Below are 18,337 nucleotides of genomic sequence, written 5' to 3' on the forward strand. Positions count from 1 at the left end.
TATATTAAGCAAACTGTAATGGAAGCAAAGGAGATATTTGGAAAGGGAATTAACGGTGAGAGGAAATAAATTTTTCGTATTTTGCCGATGACACTGTGTAGTTGGATGAGCAGTTGAACTGAATAGAAATTACAGTATAAATAATAAAAATAAAACATATATACTGGAATGCACTTGAAGTAAATCACGTGATACTGAAGGAATTAGTTTAGTAAATCTGACAATAAAAGCAATAGACGATGTTTGATATTTGTGCAGCAAAATAACTGATGATGAACGAAGTAGGGAAGATGTCGAATGATGACTGGCAATAGCAAGAAAAGTATTTCTAAAAAGGGATTTTTTTTATAACTTTATGTTGGGGTAGTCTGTTAAGCACAAATTTGTCTGGAGGGCAACCCTGTATGGGAGTGCAACGAGGAGGAAAGATAAATCAGTATAGAAGAAAATAGCTCTTAAAATTTGGAGCTGCAAAATATTGCTTAAGATTGGATGGCTAGAGCGAATAACAAATGAAGAGATACTGAATCTAACGGAGAAAAAAAAAAAGAATATCGCACAACTTGACTGAAAGGAGGGGTCGGTTGATGGGACAAATCCTGAAAGATCAACGAATTGTCAATATGGTAAGATAAGGAGGTGGGGTGGGTAAAATTTTCAGAGGAAGACCAAGGCTTGAACACAGAAAAGAAGTTCAAATGGATGTAAGTTGCGATAGCTATGTAGGGATGAAGAGTTTTACACTGGTTAGAGTAGCATCGAGACCTGCGTCAAACCAGTAATTGCACTGAAGACCAGAACAACAACGAACAGTTATTTGATGACTAACCCTTATCATTCGAGAAGGAAATCAGTCATTTATAGAAGTGTTACGTGTTGTTAAAAATAATGATTAAACTTAAGAAAAAATGGCTAAATGGGTTTCTTTTATTCTCCTGACTGGTCTGATGTGGTCCGTCACGCATTCCTCTCCTCTATCAACCTCTTCATCTCAGAGTAGTACTTGCACCCTTCCACTCTTATTCAACCCTCTTTGCTCTTGTCCATACTGTATGCAAGCAGTCTTTCTATACAGATTATCCCTATTTTTCCAAGAATTTCGAACGTCTAGCCCAATTTGACATTGCCTAACGCTTTTTGTAGGTCGACAAACCCCATCAAAGTGTCGTGATTTTCTTTAGCCAGGAATAGCTTAGAAAACTGAGACAATCAGAGAGGTATCGAACAGAGCCGGGGGAGACAAGTGGGGTCCTGAAACAGGCCGCATCACCAAGGTAGATTGGATGGCGGTAGAATCACCAGATGATTATCAGTAGCCAACTGATCAGAGGAGAAGCACCAACAGCTCCCTCGTCCACCAACTCAAGCCCGAGAATAGGGTCCTTGAATGTTGGACTATCCGAAGGGTGGGCCAAAGGAAAAGGCTCCTCAACTGCATCGTCGTCTTTTGGGTTCTGCGACGCTTGTTATGAATAACCATTGCTAGCACCGCCGGAGTGACAGCGTTAATGTCAATATGCCTGGGCAACGGGGAAAAAGTCACCATCATCTCCTGAAGGTCTACATTGATCCTCAAGAACCGTGGTTGGCTTCGCTGCAGAATCCTTTGGGAGAAGATTCTCTAAAGTGAATTTTTACATTATTGGTAGGTGGGTTTCAATACCACCGCACGACGTGGACAATTGGCACGGAGTTGGCCGCTCTGATTACAAATGTAGCAGGTTCCTTCGTGGGCAATATAGGTAATTCGTACCCGAGAGCCACATAACTGCAACTGAGTAGTATAACATATGTAGTGGCGGAGGACATACGGTGCCATATGTAGTTTTACTTATGATCGAAATAGGCTTACGTCTGTTGAAGTTATTTTATTTCATTGATCTGGACGCAGTCACTAACCTAAACGTTTTTTTCCTTTTTAAAAGCTTATGACCTCTGAAGAAGGCTTTATTATTACAGTTGAAACCATGGTCAAGATTTAGAATAAACACAGTTAGTGCAACTGTGGGCTGTTTTTCATTCGAGGTGACTGAGAGGGGTTTTTCTTTAATCACTATTTCTACCGACCTAACACCACTACAGACCTGCAAGAGGTGCTGAGCGGTCGGCCAGGGTGGCCGAGCGGTTCTAGGCGCTACAGTCTGGAACCGTGTGACCGCTACGGTCGCAGGTTCGAATCCTGCCTCGGGCATGGATGTGTGTGATGTCCTTAGGATAGTCAGGTTTTAGTAGTTCTAAGTTCTAGGGGACTGATGACCTCAGAAGTTAAGTCCCATATTGTTCAGAGCCATTTGAACCATTTTTTGGTTCTGAGCGGTCCAGCGTTCGCTTCGAATATGTAGTACAACCCCATAAGGGAGCAAGACTATCATCTACCTCGGGCGGAAGAAAACTCAACTGGCTCTCAGTAATATGGGACTTAACATCTGAGGTTATCAGTCCCATAGACTTAGAACTACTTAAACCTAACTAACCTAAGGACATCACACAATCCATGCCCGAGGCAGGATTTGAACCTGCGACCGTAGCAGCAGCGCGGTTCCAGTCTGAAGCTCCTAGACCGCTCGGCCACAGCGGCCGGCCTCGGGCTGAAGAGTAAAAATTCGAACATTTGTGCAAACCACTTCTACACTCGCCAAAAGTACCATGCTAGAGGAAGCATCACGATAAGTAGAGGGGACTTGAGTACCGTGACGTGATAATACCTATCAGAAAGATCCAGAAATTTAACAAAAAACGCACGTAATTCCACGTCAAAGTAAGCCCTATGCACTTGATCTGTAGTAACCTTGATCTTCTCTATCAATGACTCATGCTTCTCTAAAGTGGCGGGCTGCACATACTGCGTGGAAGCTGACAAAACCTGTACATGGAATAGACGTGGGAAGTTTGTTGGTCGCCATTGCGCGAGTCAACGCCGCCTCAGGAAGGGCTGCAGAAACACCAGGCACTAGAGGACAAACAGTAATGCAACGCGTACGAGAACCGACACAACACTGAGCGGAAACGCGTAAGAGATGCAACACTAGCAATAAGAGGCCGAACTAGGGCAACCTTCTACCACGACGCGCAAAGTGGACATAGCAAGACCACTATGTACTGGATGCAGTCTAAGAGCGGCACCAAGACGTTGTGCTTCGCTTTTCCTGTGGCAAGGTTCACATTACAGTATTTTATACTTGTTTAACCGACAGTTTTTGCATTACTCTGTGTTTACGGTTGTGCATTTGGTGATTTCAGGCTATTTCACTGTTGTGGAGGGATTTTCACAGAAGAAATGGTTGCTGGGGTAAAAAAAAAAAAAAAAGAAAAGCAATAAATCAGAATTATTTTATTATTTTGTAACGAGCCAGTGGAATAGAATCCCCTTACAGCAATAAGCTCACAATATATCTATGAGAAACTTTCGCGATTTTGTCGGAGGAGCACAGGTTCACCCTAAAGCAAATGGCAGACCAATGAAACCACTGCACAGACTCTAAATATCTTGAAAGGTCGGCTGAGAGCCCCATTTGTTGTCTGATTCTTGAAAGCTGCACGCAGAAAAATGATCACATATTACACTAGTCTAAGGCAAGTAGGAAAAGCGCTCGATCGGCTTGACAAGACACATGCTAAATTACTCGTAACCTGTAAATACCAGGCTCCTTTATGTTTTAATTTGTAACTTAGCTCTACACAAAAAAGTAAAACAGAAAATAAAAAATTAGTACTCACAGGCGATGTGATTCAGAAACAGTCAAAGTGGACGAACGAGGAGGTAAATCACGATAAAGCTAGGATATCGATTGTTCACAAACTGCAGGTATCTCATTATTTTATCATGTGCGAAGTATTCAGGTGGTGAGCAGATAATTTGCGCGCTAGTTCACCGGTAGGCTCTATTATTGCACTGTGATGAAGCAGCGAGCATGGAGCACACCACGATAGAGAAGTGACGCCGTAAACTGTCGACGCAGTTCATAATCTGGTAGCGGCTAGCGGCGCCGTACCAAACCACTGTGCCTAACTTTCCGCTGTGGGCTGCGTGCAAATATGGTCTGCATGCCAGCGTGGAAAACAAAAGAGTCGCTCCTGCACCGCCCCCCTGCCACCCCCTCACATCTCATCCTCCTCCGGCGCCGCCCGCTCCTCTCCTTCTTTCTCTTTGTAACCCGCGCTTTCGTTCCCCGGATGTGTCCGCCGGAATTGTAACTTATGTTCCTCGCGACCGGTATTAATCTACTTCCCGGAGTCATGTTTTATCTTCGCACATCCCCTCCGCCGCCACCGTCCTCCCAGGCCAGACTTCGTGGCGTGATGCATACCGAGGCCCGCCGAGCAGCGCCCTGAAACCCCACATCCATCCCTACTTCCACACACACAAACACACACAGAGGTTCGCCAGCACACGCCTCGGGTACTGCGCCTGCGCACGTTTGCACGTAAGCTGAATAACCTGAATGTTGGCAAGACTCTTCAGCTACTGAGGAAGTTGATTGACACCGTTGTTACAAAATACACTACAGGCCATTAAAATTGCTACACCACGAAGATGACGTGCTACAGGCGCGAAATTTAACCGACAGGAAGAAGATTCTGTGATTTGCAAATGATTAGCTTTTCAGAGCATCCACACAAGGCTGGCGCCGGTGACGACACCTACAACGTGCTGATATGAGGAAAGTTTCCAACCGATTTCTCATACACAAACAGCAGTTGACCGGCGTAGCCTAGTGAAACGTTGTTGTAATGCCTCGTGTAAGGAGGAGACATGAGTACCATCACGTTTCCGACTTTGATAAAGGTCGCATTGTAGCCTAACGCGATTGCGGTTTATCGTATCGCGACATTGCTGTTCGCGTTGGTCGAGATCCGGTGACTGTTAGCAGAATATGGAATCGGTGGGTTCAGGAGGGTAATACGGAACGCCGTGCTGGATCCCAACGGCCTCGAATCACTAGCAGTCGAGATAACAGGCATTTTATTCGCATGGCTGTAACGGATCGTGCAGCCACCTCTCGATCCCTGAGTCAACAGATGATAACGTTTGCAAGACAACAACCACATGCACGAACAGATCGACGACGTTTGCAGCAGCATGGACTATCAGCTCGGAGTCCATGGCTGCGGTTACCCTTGACGCTGCATCACAGACAGCAGCGCCTGCGATGGTGTACTCAACGACGAACCTGGGTGCACGAATGACAAAACGTTATTTTTTCGGATGAATCCAGGTTCTGTTTACAGCATCATGATGGTCGCATACGCGTTTGGCGACATCGCTGTGAACGCACGTTGGAAGCGTATATTCGTCATCGCCATACTGGCGTATCACCCGGCGTGATTGTACGGGGTGCCATTGGTTACACGTCTCGGTCACCTCTTGTTCACATTGACGGCACTTTGAACAGTGGACGTTACGTTTTAGGTGTGTTACGACCCATGGCTCTACCGTTCATTCGATACCTGCTAAACCCTACATTTCAGCAGGATAATGCACGACCGCACGTTACAGGTCCTGTACGGGCCTTTCTGGGTACAGAAAATGCTCGACTGCTGCCCTGTGCAGCAAATTCTCCAGATCTCTCACCAATTGAATACGTCTGGTCAGTGGTGGCCGAGTAACAGGCTCGTCACAATACGCCAGTGATGAACTGTGGTATCGTGTTGAAGCTGCATGTGCAGCTGTACCTGTACACGCCATCCAAGCTCTGTTTGACTCAATGCCCAGGCGTATCAAGGCCGTTATTACGGCCAGAGGTGGTTGTTGTAGGTACTGATTTCTCAGGATCTATGCACCCAAATTGTGTGAAAATGTAACCACGTGTTAGTTCTAGTATAATATATTTGTCTAATGAATACCCGTTTATCATCTGCATTTCTTCTTGGTGCAGCAATTTTAATGGCCAGTAGTGTAGCAAGAACGAAGAACGAACCAGTCAAAGTATGCATTAACACTGGTCAGAGACGCTATACAACTTAATCTGTATACTCTATCAAAAATAATCTATATTAACAATAAACCATCATAGATGCAAAGCCAGATATTCAGCCGTGCGGGGTAGCCGTGCGGACTAGGTGGCCTGCCACGGTTCGCGCGGGTCTCCCCGTCGGAGGTTCGAACTCTCCCTCGAGCGTGGGTATGTGTGTTGTCCTTAGCGTAAGTTAGTTTAAGTTACATTAAGTGGTGTGTAAGCCTAGGAACCGATGGCCTCATCACTTTGGTCCCATAGGAACTTACCACAGATTTCCAAATTTCTAGATACATTTAATCGAATAAATTACTAAGAACGTTGCTACTTTGTGAAAACCTGCTTCCTCAGTTTTGGAATACAGCTGAATTTTATCTGGTATTAATAGCTTAATATGTACGAGACTGATACAGTCATAGTCATCTTGACGTAATCAAACACAATACCTTAGTTTGACAGTATTCAGAATGCTGACGTAAGTACCTCTCAAGCACAGTTGAGAATATTCAAACAACAGCGAACGTGAAGAGTAAACTGGCAGGTAGTACGTTGCCAGAAATCATATCTCGGTGGAGCATCACTTGCATTGGTATCCAGCAGAATATTGCACACCAGTTTGGATTCGCAGCGCTCATGAGAACCACTAGGGACACAGTCAGATGTATACCTTCATATTGGCTGCATATACAATCAAACACCTGTCTATTTCACCTTCTTCGAAAGGCGGTTCTCAACGACCTTTGTCTGCAAGTTTCTAAAAATGACTCGAAGAAATGCGTGCTACACACTATGCTGTCTTACAATACATTCGTTCACTTCCGCTTTCGATCATGGACCATCTTCACAGTGGGAAAATATCTACTGTAACAATTTTGCATGGCGTATAAGCTACTTAACCAGTAAATACGCCATGGCTGACTTGAAAAAGTAAGAAAATTTGCACTTAGGTCACAATACCGGCTTCACCAAGCAGAAAAAACGTTTACAACATGAAAAGTTGTAAGAGCAGTAAGTGCACAGCGCCATTGTTCAGGCACAACAACATCGATTACGTTTTCAAGTCGTCAACGGCCTATACTTTCCTGGTACACCATGTGAATCTATTACACTAAATATTTTTCTATTGTGAAGATGGTCCATGATCGAAACCGCTAGTGAATAAATGGATTCTAAAACAGCACAGTGTGTGGCATGGATTTCTCCATGCATATCGATGCTGGAAAAAATACTTGTTCTAAAAATGAGTCAGTTAATCTTCATGAAGATTTACGCTCGCACACTAAGAAAGGCGCTAAATTCAGAAGAAAAGCATATTAAAAAGGAGTCAAAATGCTCTGCACCGGATCTAGTCGCGACGCAGGGTGGAAACGTGACCAGCAAGCCACAGAAATCTGCATGGAACCAGGAACTTATTGAAAACCAAACTGTTAAAATTCCAAATTTTCATAAATCAAGGTAGGTGTGGATATACCTTTATAGATACTGGACGGAAGAAATCATGTTCATACAGCATCAACAAGTGGGACTTTTGCACTGACAGTACATGTGTCTACGGTGAAATTCGGACAATGGGCAGCTATGTACATGAAAGACCTAACAGACGTTTCCCTTGTGGCATCAGGAGTCTACACGAAGTCTCCGACGATGCGCTCCATTGCACTGCATCTTGGCCGTTTGACATTTATGTAATGTAACTTGTTGCACGCGTGTACGTTTTCTTTAAATGTGTATTCGATTTGCTGTAATTGACGCGTGCTATAACAATAATCAAATTTTCATTTTTTCAAGTATAGATGACTGAGTACTTTTAATTATACAGGGTGATTCAAAAAGAATACCACAACTTTAAAAATGTGTATTTAATGAAAGAAACATAATATAACCTTCTGTTATACATCATTACAAAGAGTATTTAAAAAGGTTTTTTTCACTCAAAAACAAGTTCAGAGATGTTCAATATGGCCCCCTCCAGACACTCGAGCAATATCAACCCGATACTCCAACTCGTTCCACAGTCTCTGTAGCATATCAGGCGTAACAGTTTGGATAGCTGCTGTTATTTCTCGTTTCAAATCATCAATGGTGGCTGGGAGAGGTGGCCGAAACACCATATCCTTAACATACCCCCATAAGGAAAAATTGCAGGGGGTAAGATCAGGGCTTCTTGGAGGCCAGTGATGAAGTGCTCTGTCACGGGCTGCCTGGCGGTCGATCCATCGCCTCGGGTAGTTGACGTTCAGGTTTCATAACTAACCTTTTTCGTAGGACTCTCCATACAGTTGATTGTGGAATTTGCAGCTCTCTGCTAGCTCTGCGAGTCGATTTTCCTGGGCTGCGAACAAATGCTTGCTGGATGCGTGCTACATTTTCATCACTCGTTCTCGGCTGTCCAGAACTTTTCCCTTTGCACAAACACCCATTCTCTGTAAACTGTTTATACCAACGTTTAATACACCACCTATCACGAGGTTTAACACCATACTTCGTTCGAAATGCACGCTGAACAACTGTCGTCGATTCACTTCTGCCGTACTCAATAACACAAAAAGCTTTCTGTTGAGCGGTCGCCATCTTAGCATCAACTGACGCTGACGCCTAGTCAACAGCGCCTCAAGCGAACAAATGTATAACTAAATGAAACTTTATAGCTCCCTTAATTCGCCGACAGATAGTGCTTAGCTCTGCCTTTTGTCGTTGCAGAGTTTTAAATTCCTAAAGTTGTGGTATTCTTTTTGAATCACCCTGTATAATAATAATGTCGTGTGACGAGGGCCTCTCGTCGGGTAGACCGCTAACCTGGTGCAGATCTTTCGATTTGACGCCACTTTGGTGACTTGCGCGTCGATGGGGATGAACTGATGATGATTATGACAACACAACACCCAGTCCCTGAGCCGAGAAAATCTCCTACCCAGCCGGTAATCGAACCCAGGCCCCTAGGACTGACAGTTCGTCGCGTTGAATACTCAGCTACCGGGGGCGGACAGTCCTTGTAATGGTATACTGTAACCACAAGTGCAGCTTACTATGCACTCGTTGAAAGGAGGCGGGGAGGATTGTGTTGTGTACAAAGAAGCAGTAACAATAAAATGGGTCGGTCAGGAGAGATCACTAACTTCGAACGTGAAGTAGTAATTCAGTGTCACCTGGGTAACAAATCCATCAGGATCATTTGAACAGTTCGTGACGTGCTGAAGTTCATGTTGCCAGCGATTATTGTAGTTACAAGTATAATATTATCGCTATACATTCATTATAGATCAAAAGGGAAGGATCATGAAAATATAAAAATAAATTCTTCATTTGTGTGGCCATAGTGTCCGTAGTTGCTTTGTAATTCTTGCGGTACTTTTGTTCTGTCTTTTTCAGCTACAAATATATGTCATTTTTTCACTAGACGCGTTTCGCTTTATTGAGGTAAAGCATCTTCAGTGGTCTGTAATTAATTTATTTACATTTTGATTTGCTTTTATATCGATAAAAAGTTCGTTAAGAATAGGTTGATTTGTACTTACGGTGATTTTTTGGCTCATTTCTCGCTTACATAGGGAAATGCCGTCTGCTAGCACATCGTTGTCTTTTTGTGTTAGGCACTGACAATTTTAGTGTAATTTTTAGATGTTCTGCAGCACCATGCATTTCTTATGTTTTTCACCACACGATTTTATGTACATTGTATTCTGTTTGTTTTCGTAATTCCAGTGTGTGTTGTTTGTGATTTATAGTGTTGCCAACTTAACCTTTCCACTACTCTGACTTTGACCTACAAAACTTTTCTTAAAGTAGGTTATTGTATGTGTGTTTTATTATTATTCGCGTATGGGCCCAGTAGGACCATGCAAGGTTCAATCCATCAATGTCACGTTTGATGGTTGGCCTTTCTTTGCCCTCAAATTTGTTTCATCCTGTTAGAATGAAGTCTCTTTCTTTCATCAGGTCACGGTGTTCCAGTCCGATTTCCAAACAAATATCTTTTGTCTGAATGTTTTCCTATCTCTAAGGTCTGCCTGAGTTATACCGGCTGCTTCAAGATCCTCCTTAATCGCAGCAGTCCATTTCATTGGCCGTTTTGGCCTTTCTTCGGTTTTCTCAGAATTTTACTATTTGTTTTGGCAACCTAGTGGGTGCCATTCTTTTAACGTGCCCACAAAATTTAAGTCTTCGTTTTCTCATGTCATCATGTATGTCTGTGTATTCTTCTATTTCCTTATTACCTCTCAGCCTATAAGTTTCTCCATCAGTAATTTTGGGGCTAATATTTTCCTAATAATCTTCCTTTCTTTTTTTTTATTTCTTCAATAGACTTTATCCTATTTAAAAGTAAAGTTTCTTCTCCACAAAGACATTCGGATTTGATTACAGTGCTGTTATATCTAAGTTTACTGAAGTTAGAACGTGATCTTTTATTATAAATATTTTGTGATAATCTGAATGCAGTTGCCATCTTTTGACAGCAAACTTCATTTACAGATTTTTTTCGGCCGTTTCCTTTTATGACTTCCCACAAGTATTTAAACTGAGATACCCTTTTTATTTTTCCACATTTCATGTTGAAAAACTTTGTAGTGCCACCTTTTCCGAGACTTCTTTAAGAATTTCAATTTGTTTTTGAGCTGTGTTAGCATCCCTAGTTAAAATTGCCAGATATCTGCGAAGGACAGGCAATTTATTCTGATATAGCTTCTACCTAACTTCACTGTTTGGTCTATATTTGTAATCGGCTTTTTCTCTCGCCATTCTGTAATTACCTTTTCCAAAACACAGTTCAACAGCAATGGAGAGAGTCCATCTCCCTGTCTAACACCAGTCTTTATTCCAAATGGTCCAGAAATCTCTTTAACTTTAGATCTAGTGTCGGTTAACATTTCCTTTATCAGTGTTAGAGTTTTATTATCTAGCTCTTGTTCCTTTAAAATTTGGAAAAGAGATTCACGATCAACTGAGTCGTATGCCTTTTTAAAATCCACAAATGTATACACAATATTATTAGCAGAAATCCTTTGGTGTCTGAGGATTAGTTTTAAAGCAAGAATTTGTTCCAGACAGGATCTGTTTGGTCTAAAGCCTGCTTGGTATTAACTAATTTTAAGTTCTAGCTGTTCTTGGGCTCGATCAAGTAAACACTGCGAGATAATTTTGTGACTGGGAGGACAGAGATTCATCGGTAATTATTAACATAGGTCCTATCCCCTTTTTTATGCAATGGAAGAATTAGGGCAGTTTTCCAAGTATTTTCTCAGTTTCCCAGTTATAGTGTTAGGGCCAGCTGATTTTAGTAATTCTGTGATCAAACCGTCTTCTGCAGATGCTTTATTGTTTTTAAGTCTCTTAATTCGTTTAGTTATTTCGATTTCGTCAGGTGATTTAGAGTTAGGGTTGATCTTATTAATACGCTGTGGTTGGAAATTATTCGCTAGTTCTGGACAGTTCAATAGTTTTTCAAAATAATTAGCAAGTGCCTTACAATTTTCCTGGTTGTTAAGAGCCAAAATGCCACTTTCATTTTTGGAGGGAAGACTTTGAGATTGGTAACCAGTTAGTTTTGTTTTGAATGTTTTATAAAAGTTTCTCATATTGTTCTTTTGGAAATATTTTTCGGTTTCCAAAAGTCTCGCATTTTCGTAGTTTCTTTTAGCTGTCGGATTAATTTAGTTACCTTTTCTCACAGTTATAAAGGTTTTATGCTTTTTTCATTTTTGTTGCTATTCCAATTTTGATTGCCTCATGCCTAGACTTGACTGATGTTTCACAATCTGCGTTCCACCAAGCGTGCTTTTGTTTCTCTCAAAGCGGAATTAAATTTTGTGCTGTTTTGATAAACTTTTAGGCTTCATCAATTTTTGGCTTGTTTTTTTGTCAAGTTCACTGGTTAGAATTGAAGGTTATTTTAGCAGTGTCAAATTTTAGGCTAATATTTTTTTGTTTTCAAGGGTTTCAGAGTCTGTAGTTTTACTTTTATTTGCATTAAATAACGGTCAGAATCAATATTACCTTCTTTTCTAACTTGGACATTTAAAATATCTTTGTAGTTAGGGTATGAAATTGTTACATGATAGATTTGAAATTCCCCAATAAATTTACTGGGTGCCAAACAGTTTTTTGTTTAGAAGGGTTCTTTTTAAAATGTGTTGACATGATTTTATGGTTAAAATTTTTGCATGTGTAAACAAATCTTTGACCATTTCGGTTTACCCATTTATGTGCAGGAAATCCACCCACCTAAAATTTTAACATGGTTTGAGGGGACTTTCGAAATGATGCTTTCTAATGTTTCCCAAGCTTCATTAACTTAATCAGGTTTTTACAATTATCCTCATTGTGTATTTAAGAGAAATTCTCGTTAGTCTATTATTAATGGGTTTTACCTCCGTTACTGAGTTTAAAATACCTTTGTAGACTGCAAAAGTAACTCCCAGATGTGGTGCATTATTAAGTATTCTTTTATCAGTTTTACTTTCAAAAAGTCTACAATTGCCGAAACCCATGGTGTTATTGTGTATCATACCTGTTGCTTGAAATACTAAAATTTGAATCTTCTGTTCTTTTAATGTATCTCCCAACTTATGAAGTTTAACTGGTTGCAAAAGTGTTTATACGTTAAGTGTTGCAGGAAATGTATTTGTTTTGGTTTTAAGTTGGTCAGAGGAATCTGCTGAATCACATTACATTTTAACCTGGCAGCCCCAGAATCCGAAAGACCAATTGCGCCAGAGATACCGGCGGTGGATTGACCACCTGGGCTAATATTGCGATTATCAAAGTGCTCCATGATCACTGTACTTGGAATGAGGTGGGGTTCAGTAGACTATTTGAGTGAACTCAGAATGTTAAGACTGGAGGGGTTGGATCCAGAATGTGAATTTCAGCCACACCATTAGCGAACAGACGCTGACGCAAAGTGTATTTGGTTTTGTTTTCTGCATTAGGTTCTTCCGCTCTCTCTGCCGTTTGGAGTTAGGATTCCTCTTCTGCATTTATTATCGTTGACTGGGTTTCACCTGATACCTTAGCCAGGGGCCCTCACAAGTTGCTACCATACTGAGCCAGATAGACCCAGGTCCTTTATGCTGTGTTACCCCTCCCCTTCCTCCTTCCTCGTCACTTTTCTTCTATTGCGGAAAAAGACAAAGGCTGCACATGCAGAGCTATATAAAATGCGACTAATGCATATGAAGAAAATTTTAAATCTCCAATTGGGCCACACAAAACCCCATGACAGCAAACATACACACACACACACACACACACACACACACACACACACACACACACACACACACAATATCTAACCTAGAGTGGTCAATTTACAGATATAACACTAGATGGAAACGAAAAATAGTTCTTACAAAAAAGTCAAAATCACAAAGTTGACTCACTACCAAACGAACAGCAGATACAAGATCTCATTATAGAATCTAAATATATTCTCACTGTAGAGGGAAAACATGAAAACTGTAGTGTAAACACAGAGCTAACGAGGGAGTTCATAAACGAAGAAATTAAAAGCATAGCAACACAGATTGAAGAAGAAAACAATAAATTCCGAAATAATTGTCATGAAACACAGCTTAAAAATGTAAAGGAAAAACTGCAAGCAGAAAATGTCATTACAATAAAATCTGACAAAGGTAATAGTGCTGTCCTCATGAAAACAAATGAATACATAAAAAACGGAAGAATTCATCAGCAAAAAACATAAATCAGTTAAAAATCAGTCACAACAAACAGATTTCAAACACATGTAAAAAGCACACTCAAAAACATTTACAGACAGAGAGAAACAGAGACTTGTACAAAAAAAACCTCAATCCCTGAACATGAGATGTCAACCAAAGGTTCATAAAGAAAATTATTCAATCCATCCAATACCAAATTTCAGAGCAAAACCTACAAACCTACTAGCAAAGCAAATGCAGTCACAACTTAACTAGTATTATAAACTAGAAAATGATAGAGCAATCGGAAATACCTTCAACCGGTAGAACATATAATAGACTCTAAAGTGCCTGATACAGCAACATTGCTCTCCTTTTGTGTAGAAAGTATGTACATTTGCATCCCTGTTAACGAAACCATAAAAATTACTAAGGAAAACCTGAAAACACACAACCAGCTACCTCATGAACACACAGATGAAACAATAAAATAATTACTGTTAATAACACAACATAATTATTTTGAATTCAATCGAGAATACTACATACAAGTAGAAGGTTTAACAGTGGGTTCATCTATTTCAGGAACATTAGCCAATATTTTCAAGAATCACGTAGACATATTAATATTTGAAAAAATAATAACAAAGAAAAGCTACAACGTCATCTACTGATACAGATATATGGATATAATATGCATAGTAGATAAACCTAAAAACAGAATACAGCGACTACACAAAGACATAAATACTGTATACAAAAACATGAAGTTCACTACAGAACATTCAAACAACAAGGCATTAACATTGCTTACGAAACAAAACAATTCCATACAATGCGCATCGCAAAACTGGAATCAAATCCAGATAGATAGCAACAACGTGGTACCCATGAGCTCAGATGCAGAGATTGTGAGAAGATATACATTGAAATGACTGGCAGGGCATTGGACACATGATATAAAGAACACATCAGAGCATTTAAATCTGGTACAAATCATTCAACATTTGCACATCATTTAAAAGAAGAACACCATAGATCAAGCACTATTGAAAACGAAATGAATATCATAAAAATTAGTAAAGACAGACACCCTCTCCCTTTCCCAGAAAATTTCCAGATACAAAAATCACTAATACATAATAAAGAGTTGCTAAATGATCAGATAAATACTGGAAACCGGACTCCATATATAATATTTGATGAAATTACATGATAAAGGAAAGAGCCTTTTCCATCCTTCCGCCCTGTCGCACTTACACTTTCATTTCAATTCTCGGTTCTCACCTTCTCCTCTAACTCAGACTCCATCACACTGCTATATACTTACGTCCACTAATAATTGTTTCCCTTTCTCCTAAAATAAAGAAAATCCATCCATCGCTATTCCTTCTCTACTGTTCCACAGTACATAAACACACAGATACATAATTAAATATAAGTACACACATACACACATACGATAATCATCTTTTAAAAAAATATATCTTGCAGGTCAAAGACAAAGTAGAGGAAAGGTTATGTTGGCAACACCACAAAACACAGCAACAACACATACTTGAAGTACAATAGCAAACAGAATACAGTAGTGTACACAAAAGAGTATTGTGAAAAACATAAGAAATGCATAGTGCTGTAGAACATCCAAAAATTTGATCAAAATTGTTAGTGTCTAACATAGAAAAACCCAATGTGCTAACAGACGGCATTTCCCGATGTAAGCCACAAATCAGGCCAAAAATCACCCTAAGTACAGATCAACCCATTCTTAACGAACTGATTTTCTATGTAAAAGCAAATCAAAATGTAAATAACTTAATTACAGACCACTGACGATGCTTTACGTCAATAAAGCGAAACGCGTCTGATGAAAAAAACACGCATTTTTTTTAGTTGCAACGACAGAACAAAAATACCGTCAAAAAACAGAAAAAATAAACTTCCAAATGCCGCGAATGCTTTTGTAGAGCACATATTCACATTACCGGTCTCGGTGAACTTCGTTTCCATCTTCGGATCTTACTCACTACACCTCAAGGAACTATGTACAAGGACGGGGTTCTTTGAAGTGTAGTGCGTAAGATCCGAAGATGGAAACATAATTAACCGAGACCGGTAAACTAAATAATTACTCTATTAAACCAATCGTGACATTTTGAAGCTTGCTACTTCTAGTTTCATAACTATCTAGAAGGCCCCAGCATTGAAAAACGGCAGGCGTATATGGGAAAAAATAAACTTTCCTTGGGGCGATAAGGTTTTAAGTGAGCTGTAATAGCTATCCGCTAAAGTCAAAGCTATTCTTACTGAGGACCTAAGACCACATATGTATTTGGTTGTTTTAGTGAAGTTCACATTTTGTTCATACACTCTCTCTGTATTGTAGAAGTAGTAGTGCAGTAGTGCACTGAGGTAACAAAGTTCAAGAGATACCTCCTAATAAAGCGTCAGACCCCCTTTTACCTGGCCAAGTGCTGCAACTCAAGGTGGTATGGACTAAAGTTGTTGATAGTCCTCTAAAAAAGTGCTGAACCATGCTGTCTCTGTGGATGTGCACCAATTTCTGCACGAGCAACCCTGTGGATGATGTCCTATAAATGTTCTGGGGCATTCATGTCCGACGGTCTGGGAGACTAAATCATTTGCTTCAATTGCCCAGAATGTTCTTCAAAACAGTAGGGCATTGTCATCCACAAGAAATCCTCCATTGTTTGGGACGACGAAGTCCATGAACGGCTGTAAATGGTCTCTGAGTAGCCGAACGTATCTATTTCCGGTCAATGGTAGGCTCAGTTGGACCAGAGGATTCAGTTCTTCCACTTAAATACAAACCACACTATTATGGAGCCACGACCAGCTTGCACAGTGCCTTGTTGACAAACTGGCCAATGGGTTTGTGTGGTCTGCGCCACACTAACCCTATCATCAGCTCTTACCATTGAATCGGAGCTAATCTGACAAGGACAAGATCTACTGTCCAACCGATATGGTCATGAGCTCAAGTGACGAGCTGCAGGCGATGTTGCACTGTTCGTAAAGCCACTCGTTTTTTCGTCTGTCGTGCCCCATTAATGCCAAATTTCGCCGCACTGTCCTAACGGATACGTTCGTCATACGTCACACATTGATTTCCGCGGTTATTTCACACAGTGTTGCTTGTCTCATAGTACTGAACAACTCCAAGCAAACGTAGCTGGTCCCGGTCGTTAAGTGAAGGTCGTTGGCCTTCACGTTGCCCGTGGTGAGAGGCAATAGCTGAAATCTGGTATTCTCAGCACACTCTTGACACTGTAGATCTCGGAATATTCACTCTCTAACGATTTCATAAATGGAATATCCCATGCGTCTAGCTCCAACTAATAATCCGCGTTCAAATTCTGTTAGTTCCCGTCGTGTGGCCATACGCCATACATTTATCGGAAATCACATGAATCATTTGAGTTGATAAGACAGCTCCGCCAATGCACTGCCCTTTTATAACTTGGGTACGCGATGCTACCGCCATTTGTATACAGTATGTGCATGAAGTTATTCCATGACCTTTGTCACCTCAGTGAAGATGTCAATTATTGATATATGGCGGGATCGTGCGGCATCTTGGTTATGGGTTCGATCTGAAGGAAGTTTCTGATGCTTAAGCGGTGAGTCACTGTTCAGAAATTTTTTTTAATGAGACAGGTTTGCAAAATAGTCCCGTTTGGTGAAAAAGCAAATTTTTATTTTGGGAGAGTAAAGTGACACCTCACATTAAGTGGTTAAGCGGACGAAGATAGTCTTCCCATAGAACTTTATATGCTGAAAGAATATAACTCCTCGAATATAAGGAATAAGTGATCTGTCAGGAGTAACGACTTCGGCTCACTAGTGTCTCTACTAGGTTTCCTACGATATTTGAATAAAAAAACTAGTGCGAGAACGTCGACTGAGAGGAGCCAACTTCTGAAGATGGAGGGCAAAGCGACGGCGGCGAGTAGGATATATATTTGACTTTATTTTCTGACTGACAACGGCCTTGCCGCAGTGGTAACACCGGTTCCCGTCAGATCATCGATGTTAAGCGCTGTCGGGCTGGGCAAGCAGTTAGATGGGTGACCATCCGGTCTTCCTAGCGCTGTTGGCAAGCTGGCTGCACTCAGCCCTTGTGAGGCCAACTGAGGAGTTACTTGCTTGAGAAGTAGCGGCTCCGGTCTCGTAAAATTTCATACGGCCGGGAGGACCAGTGTGCTGACCACATGCCCCTCCATATCCGCATCCAGTGATGCCTATGGGCTGAAGATGACACGGCGGCCTACCAAGGCCTATTCGGACGGAGTCGGAGCTATTTTCTTATTAGCCTAGATTCAGTGGTAGTTTCAAAGGGGATACCGTGAAAATCGATTTCAGCCTATTACGAAGAAAATGATCACAAACGTTGGCATTTAGTTGTTGTATAGTCTTTGGAGTTTTCGCAGCTTTTTAGGAGATAAAAATAATTATTCTGCTGGTAATCTCTGGTATGTGTACATATTGTAAAAAAATGGCCTGAACTCCGCGGTAGGAATCACTTCTGAGTTCCGAAGTGCTGCATATAAAGGAATACATTGCACCAGCTAAAAGCTGTTGGGAATAAACCTGTTGACGAGAAGTGTGGACAGAGGACGCTATATCGCTGATTATTGTGCTGTGAGTGTCTATCATCTGTGAGCGGGCAGCAAATGAAAGAGATTCTCAAGAGTTTGTCAATCTTTT

The 18,337-nt window shown here is 41.0% G+C and overlaps 1 pseudogene; it reads left to right on the top strand.

Annotated features, from left to right (window-relative positions):
* Positions 1–17,611: 17,611 nt before the first annotated feature.
* On the top strand, positions 17,612–17,729 carry LOC124790890 (annotated as a pseudogene).
* The last annotated feature ends 608 nt before the right edge of the window (positions 17,730–18,337 follow it).

This window comes from Schistocerca piceifrons, chromosome 3 (genome assembly GCF_021461385.2).
Source record: "Schistocerca piceifrons isolate TAMUIC-IGC-003096 chromosome 3, iqSchPice1.1, whole genome shotgun sequence".
Lineage (NCBI taxonomy): Eukaryota > Metazoa > Arthropoda > Insecta > Orthoptera > Acrididae > Schistocerca > Schistocerca piceifrons.